This window comes from Callithrix jacchus, chromosome 1 (assembly GCF_049354715.1).
Source record: "Callithrix jacchus isolate 240 chromosome 1, calJac240_pri, whole genome shotgun sequence".
Classification (NCBI taxonomy): domain Eukaryota; kingdom Metazoa; phylum Chordata; class Mammalia; order Primates; family Cebidae; genus Callithrix; species Callithrix jacchus.
Genome location: NC_133502.1, coordinates 103,057,149 through 103,064,810, shown reverse-complemented (window position 1 = coordinate 103,064,810; position 7,662 = coordinate 103,057,149). Strand labels below are relative to the sequence as shown.

The 7,662-nt window shown below is 42.2% G+C and overlaps 1 long non-coding RNA gene across 2 annotated transcripts in view; it reads left to right on the top strand.

Moving 5' to 3' along the window:
- Positions 1-1,142: 1,142 nt before the first annotated feature.
- The window catches only part of LOC118154521 (uncharacterized), a 63,768-nt gene continuing 57,248 nt past the window's right edge, over positions 1,143-7,662 (top strand). For both annotated transcript variants that reach the window (XR_004744516.3, XR_004744515.3), the window contains exon 1: positions 1,143-1,282. This is a non-coding gene — a long non-coding RNA (uncharacterized LOC118154521). The remainder of the gene's footprint in view (positions 1,283-7,662) is intronic.

Sequence of the window (7,662 nt, the reverse complement as noted above, 5' to 3'; positions counted from 1 at the left end):
TAGTGCAGGTTATGAAAATGAAGATTGATTTAGAGGGGGAAAAGCTCTGTTGTTTTTGATGTCAAGAATCTCGGAAGGAGGAGAAATTAGATGGAGTTCTAAGAAGGCTTGCCAGCCACTTTAAGGAAACCAGTGCAAAAGAGTGACCAGAATAGAAAGCCAAATGTCCAGGTGGAGGTCTCCAGGCTGCTGTGACTTAACCTTCCTTCTCTCAAGTGCTTGAGGCCAGCAAACCAGCAGAATAAAAGCAGTGACAAAACTAAGCCCAGGTCAGGGAGGCTGCAAAGCTTACCAATAAATCCCACATAAAATGCATTTCTGGGTTCCAGGATGTTCTGAATGGGAGCAAGTAATGTACTTAGTGCTTTACTTACTGTGGAGGCCCTGGAATATGAGGGATTGTTCAAAATCCTAGACTGCACTAAATGGTCCATTTACAAACCACACATTCAGCTCCTTTGTGTGCTTTTAGACAATAGAAAGTTTCAATATATTTAGGAGAATTTGGTGATTGTAGTCTCCAAAGCTTAATGATAGAATGAGGGCACAGTCTTTCTGAATCCTGGGCCCTCTGTTTAAAGGGTGGGAGTTTCCTCAGAACTTCCTGTAAAAACTGTAGCCTTCTCAGGATTTTTCAAAATACAGGAGATAGGTTATTTGCTGTTCCCTGGAGTCTGGCTTTTTTTCAGGAAACTGGGGCAGTTAGTTCAAACACCACTTGGTGCTCAGCTATATATGTCGAAAAAGTGTGGCTTCCTAGCTCTGGTTGCGCTGCTCCGCTGGAACCTGGAAAGAGTGGTGAGATTTAGAAAGCCAGACAAAATAGGGAATTGGCATAGAGAGAAGCCACATGATTCCAAAAGGGCAGAGGATTTGGAGCATGGAGCCACCCAATGGAAGCTCAGGACTAGAGATGAATTCCTCCTTGAGTGGTTCTGCTGATGCTGATGATAATGGAATATACTAGATTCTGAGTTCAGATTATAAACGACATTGTACCATTGTGTCCCTATGTACAGACTGCACCTGTAGCTTGAGAGAGAAGGTAACAGGAGAGTAGTTCTGGAACTCTACAGCAATCACAATGCTCTTGTCAAGTTCTTTTGAAGAGTCCAGAGTACAGCCTGTTATGTATCTCAGGTGATTTCAAAAAAGAGTTCAAGATGACTCAGAAGATCAGAGCAAGGCTGAATAGATGAATTAAGAGATAATGTTCTTAGGAGTAGTCAGAGGGCAAGCAAAAGATTCAAAAGAGTTTTCAATAAGACATCGGCAAGTCTGAGTGAGTGAATGAATGGGGAGCAATCCTTAGAAATAGCACTAGTGGAGAGGATGAACATAGAGAGGATCTTTCATAAAATGTCTTCAGTCAGGGCCATTTTTGTCTTCACAAACCACTAGAAAAGGTATTTTGGAGTTTCTATGCCACACAACATCAAATATTAATATATACTCACATTCAAAATGAAATATAAATTTTCTTGCAAAGTGACAAGGTTTTTATAACTGACTTTCAAAATTATTTGACATCAAATAACTTACTTATTTTACGATTTGCTGTGACTTATCTGAAATCACTGTGCATTCAAAATTCTCCCTATGTGAGAAAATGTATGCTGATTATTTTCAAGCTGTAGCGAAATTTTATCAGTATCAAATTTAATCGTTGGTAAATTTGAAGAGTGTAATATATTATAGACATTTAATTAAACATTTATTAATTTTGAATTTCAGTCTTTCTTTTCTATTTTAGAAGCAGTAACTTTTTCCAGGTGTCTAGCATTTTTATAGGTTCCTGAAGAGCTCCCAGGCTCTTGTCATTGTGCTTAGCATGCCAGTTGGATAAGGCAGCTGTTCCCAGCTGAGCCCACCACAAGGAAGACAGTTGCTAAGCCCGCGTAGACAGCTGGGTACAATTTGGAAGAAAGGTTTTTGAAAGATATGAACAAATGACCTATTATCTTAACTTCAGTTTTAGAATGGTGTATTGTTTCTAAAGTTTGCTTAATTGCATTCCCAACTGAAGAGAAAGGAAAGGGTTAAATATTTTCTGATCACTGGGCAAGTGATTTTTTTTTTTTTTTGAGACGGAGTTTCGCTCTTGTTACCCAGGCTGGAGTGCAATGGCGCGATCTCGGCTCACCGCAACCTCCGCCTCCTGGGTTCAGGCAATTCTCCTGCCTCAACCTCCCGAGTAGCTGGGATTATAGGCACGCGCCACCATGCCCAGCTAATTTTTTGTATCTTTAGTAGAGACGGGGGTTCACCATTTCAACCAGGATAGTCTCGATATCTTGACCTCGTGATCCACCGGCCTCGGCCTCCCAAAGTGCTGGGATTACAGGCGTGAGCCACCGCGCCCGGCCGGGCAAGTGATTTTTACTTTAAGAGACACTTGAAAGTTCTGGGCACTGCTTGTTAAGGCAGAATAGTGTTTGTTTACTTGCATGTTACCTTGTTCCACAAGAATTTGAAGTCATGTATTACAAATACATGTGTAACACTATGACATAACACTAATGAAGGAAACATAATTTTCCTTTTTTTTTCGAGATGTAGTCTCACTCTATCACCAGGCTGGGAGGGCAGTGGGCTGATCTCGGGTCACTTTAACCTCTGCCTCCTGGGTTCACACGATTCTCCTGCCTCAGTCTCCCGAGTAGCTGGGACTACAGGTGCACACCACTATGCCCGGTTAGTTTTTTTTCTATTTTTAGTAGAGACGGGGTCATCTTGTTGGCCAGGATGGTCTCCCTCTCTTGACCTTGTGATCCACCCAACTTGGGCTCCCAAAGTGCTGGGATTACAGGCCACTGCACCTGGGCAAACATTATTTTCTTATACTTCATTAGAGGAAGAGAAGGTCTTTGTTTGGAAAGTTTTTGGAAAAGCTATTGGAAATGAAGCAGAGATTCCGCAGTCTTGAGTGTCAACCGATGCCCAGGTCTCAGAGTTGGGATGCTGCTGTACCTAATGAAAGGGAGATACTGACATTTCCTATGGGAACATCCAAATAAGAAGGAACAGGTGCCAGGAGAGCTGGACCTGGCATAGTGGAGAGTTTGGAGAGAGGATGGATTTAGACAGAACTACCAAGTGGTTGTTGTGGGCTTTCTGGTAAGCTTGAAGAGCTCATAATCACGGGAAATTAAAATCTAAGTAATACACATAACAGGGTTAATATAAATTAGAACAGGTCTTCTAGCAAAGGGACACGTAGAATGCAGAGAAATCTACCTAAAATCAAGCTGTGAATGGTCCTGGCATAAGTTTTATAAGATCCAGAGTGATTAATTATAAGCTCTTTAATAAAATGAATAATGTGCATTGCCTAGTATAGTAAAGCATAGAGTGTCATCCAGGACATTATAATGTTCCCTCACCTCCCCTCCTTGGAGACCTCTGTCAACCTCATTCTAAGGGACTGGTGTCCCATTCTCAAAGGTCCTATTCTATGCTCCCTTCTTTTCCTCTATCTTCTTTCCCTTTGAATTTCATCCTCTTTCACCATGCTCTCTTCTGCTCACGTTTCTGTTAATGGTGAATTAATTCATCGATGATTTCACTAAGCCACTTGCAATTGTTTATTTTTCTTATTCTCCCAATTTAATCAGTGGATGTGTAGTAATATCAATACCTCCTGAGAAATGTGTGTCACTTTGTTTTAGTTTCCTATGGCTGCTATAGCTAATTACTACAAAGTTAGCAGCTTAACAATACCCCAATTGGTATTTTTGAAGGTCACAAGTTTAAAATAGGTACTGGGCTCAAATCAAGGTATCAGCAGGGCTGAGTTCCTTCTGGAGCCTCTAGGAGAGAATCCATTTCATCACCTTTCAGCTTCCAGAGGCCACTTGCCTCCTTGTTTCATGGCCCCTTCCTCCATCTTCAAAGCTATCAGGGTAATTTCTTCTCTCCTCTCTGACCTCTGCTTCCTTCTTTTCATTCTTTCTTTCTCACTCCGATCCTTCAGGCTCCCTCCGATAAGGACTCTCGTGATTAGCTTATGACCACCCCAATAGTCCAGAGTAAGCCTTGCTTCTCAAGGTCCTTAATTTAATCACACCTGGAAAGTCCCATTTGACATGAAAAGTAACAGGTTCTGGAGAATAGAATGCGAACATCTCTAGAGGGCCATCGCTTAACCTACTACACATACCACCATTCCCTTCTCTCATTACCATTGGATTTGCCTTACCTCATGCTTGGAATATTACAGTAGTCTCATAACCAGATCCCCTGTCTCTAATACCTCACTCCTCCAGTTCAGCATGCACACTGCTTCCCATTATTATCCTACAGCTAGGATCTGGCCACACATCTCCCTTCATCCAAGTCATTCAATGGCCTTTCACTGAACAGAGGAGAAAACCCTCAAACCTCAGACTTTAATGCTGACCTTTCCTATTTTCCATTTTCACCCCTCCACGGGGTTCAACCATACATCATATATTCCATATATCAACTCTACTTGCTATTCCTTCAATGTACCCTCAACTTTTACAAATTTCTTCTTGTGCTTTTACTGTTATTTCAGTAAAGAAGGGACAATGTCCTTCTATTTCTCTACCTTGTTAATTGAAGTTCAAATTGTTACTCAGAGCTCAAGTCAAATCTCTCCTCTTCCATAACACCTAGATCCCTGCTGTCTTCACACATTTTTACCTTCCAAAGACCTCTGCATGCGTCCATGGAGTGACTATCTGTCTCTACAGACTGTGAAGCTCTGATGGGCAGAGACCATAATTTGTTAACTTTCAAGACTTCATAGTGCTTAACACCATGTGCTGCTCATTAGAAAATGTGAGCAGATATTTGTTTTATTGTATATTTGAGGTTTTTCTTTAAGGACTAGCCAAAGAAGTTACAGAGATGCTCTTCAAAATCATTCTTTAAAGGGAAGGTTATGACTCAAACACAGATCTGAGTATGTTGATTTTGCTAGTTTTCTGGCTGGAGGATGTTTTCTCCATTCTCTGAATTATACCATCTCTCAGGGAGGGTTAGCATTATGGGAAAGTTCTCCCAGGTCTTTCCCAATCCATTTGCTCCCAATAGTGTTTCACATCTGCTTTGTCATTTGTGAACCTCAGATATGGTGCCAAGAGGCCGTTGTCCTCCAACAGATACTTCTGTTCAGTTCTGTCTGCAGTGAATTATTCCTCTCAGTTTCTTATCCAGTATTTAATTCCCCATTACTGAGCTGTATTGAAGGTGAGGGAGGCCTATCTGATCTCCCAAGGGGCTCAGTGCCAGCAGAGTAATTAGCTAGGCTTCGTGCCAATTCAGAGCTTTGATCTGGAAACCTGTAACCTTCACTTTCAATATGGTGGTAGAAGAAGGTGTTGGGCTAAAGAAGAATGCTCTAGGCTCCAATTTTAAAACTGCACAAACATTACCCCAGAGAGGCTGAGAACTGGACTGCACAAAATGTTGCTGAAAAAAAAAAAAGAAATTTATTGGTTCATTTAACTAATCAAACCCTGACAATGTGTCAGTGGTTTCACAGAAAATTTAAACCAAGGAAGCCTGTATTCAAAGGCGATGAGGCTGATACATTTATTGAATTGTGAATGGCATTTCTCTGGGCACAAGGAGGCTCCATGTGAACAGATATGCTTCTGTGAGGAAGTTTGTGGCCATAATGAAAGTAGAATTAGAAAGAGCACACTGCGATTTTTTCCATCTTAAAAAAAAAAAATCAGGGAGGAGAAGAAAGGTGGCACAACATATAAAAGGCACATTTGACCAGAAGACACATTCTGGTTTTGTGGCCACTAGCTTAAATACAAAAGATTTCTGTTGGCATGAGGTTTGAAAAGCTGACAAGAAAGAAAGCAGCCTCAGAAAGCTGTCTTGTCTATGTGAAGTACTTTGCTGGCACCAACGCGGAGTGTGGCAGCTGCATTTGGTATCCAACAGGGAGCTATAGATATTTACTAATACTCTTGGAAAAAGAGATAGGCAAATCCCCTCTAAGAGTTCTATATGCTCAGAAGGTTGGGTTGGCTGCCTGGGAAGGTTGTGGAACCCCAAAGGATGGCACAGCCCTGCCACAGTGCATTTCCTCCATCGTGGTTTGGCTATAGCTTTTAAACTTGAGAGCAAATCGTAATGGAATTGCAAAGTGGTCTCATTATGTTAGATGGATTGAAATAACTTATAATGTATGACAATGGGGTTGTAGAGGGGTGTTAGTGGTGGCTGGCAGCAGCCATGGCCCATGTTCCATTAATGAAGGCAGTGGTCTTTGTGGGTGACCAGAGAGAGGACTCTGGGACAGACACTCTTCTTAAAAACACCTCTCCTGCTGGCCTGTCACAATGCTTTTATCTCAGCCTTTAAATTCCCAGTGGCTAAGCCTTAGCCGTCTTTAACAACCAATAAAACGCCAGGGCTGCTGGAGTGAGTTGCGCATTAAACCGTGTGAAGATTTGAGAGACTTCCCTTCAAACCTGTCTCTCTCCTGTGTTCCTGCTGCTTCTGCCATGCACTGTAACAACTTTCTCATTCGTCAATGGTTTCTCTCACTTTCTCACCACACACATCCAATTAGTGAGTCTTGTTGCTCCTGCCTCTGGCTTAATTTTTTTCACCTCAGTGCACTGCCTTGATGAGCTCTTGCCTGTGTTCATGCAGTAGCCTTATGGTCTTTTGCTGTGGCTGCTGGGCATGCATTCTTCACACCACTGCCTTTATCCTTAAGCCTCTCCCTAACTCCTTAGTGGCCTCAGGATGGATTCAATTGTGTAGTTTGATAGCGAAAGCCCTTCAGAGGCCCATCTCCCTCTACCTGTCTCTCTGACTTCCTGGCTTCCCACGATAGGGGCACCACCTTTCCCCTGATTGTAAAGAACATTTTACAGCTTCAACTTACTGCATATGCTGCTGCCCCTCTACCTACCCTGAACTTTCCCTTTCTTTCTGCTTGTAAAGTTTTCTCTCATCCTCCAAAACCCAGATCGTATGTGAATGCTGTTTCTGTAACTCCTTTAGATGAGACTTAGTTGGTCTCTCCTGCTCAGAATAATTTGTACACACCTCCATCAAAGCACTTTCCATCCTGCAAGTAACCCTCTCCCCAACTTTCTCAAAGATATCAATAATGCAGCATTCATCTCTAGGTCTTCAGTGCTTACACAATGTCCAGAATAATAAATCTAAATGCGAAAGCTGACTGGCTGAATACATAAACCATTCTTAGGAATTAGTGGATATAATCAGTTGCCCATTTCAGTGGCTATGTTGATATAGCGCTATGACAAGTACGAAGAGAGACCACTCTCATTTGTACAACCTTTTCTCCTCTTTTTGTTTTTTTGAAATGGAGTTCCAATCTTGTTGCCCAGTCTGGAGTACAGTAGCACAATCTCTGCTCGCTGAAACCTCTGCCTCTTGGGTTCAAGCAATTCTCCTTCCTCAGCCTCCCCAGTAGCTGGGATTATAGGCACCTACCACCACACCGAGCTAATTTTTGTATTTTTAGTAAAGATGGGGTTTCACCACATTGGCCAGGCTGGTTTTGAATTCCTGATCTTAGGTGATCCACCCACATTGACCTCCCAAAGTGCTGAGATTACAGGCATGAGCCACTGCTCCCTGTCTTTCTCCTCTTTTTAAAACACCGCTCCCATCACGTTCTTTCAGAAAAGGCTTATGCAA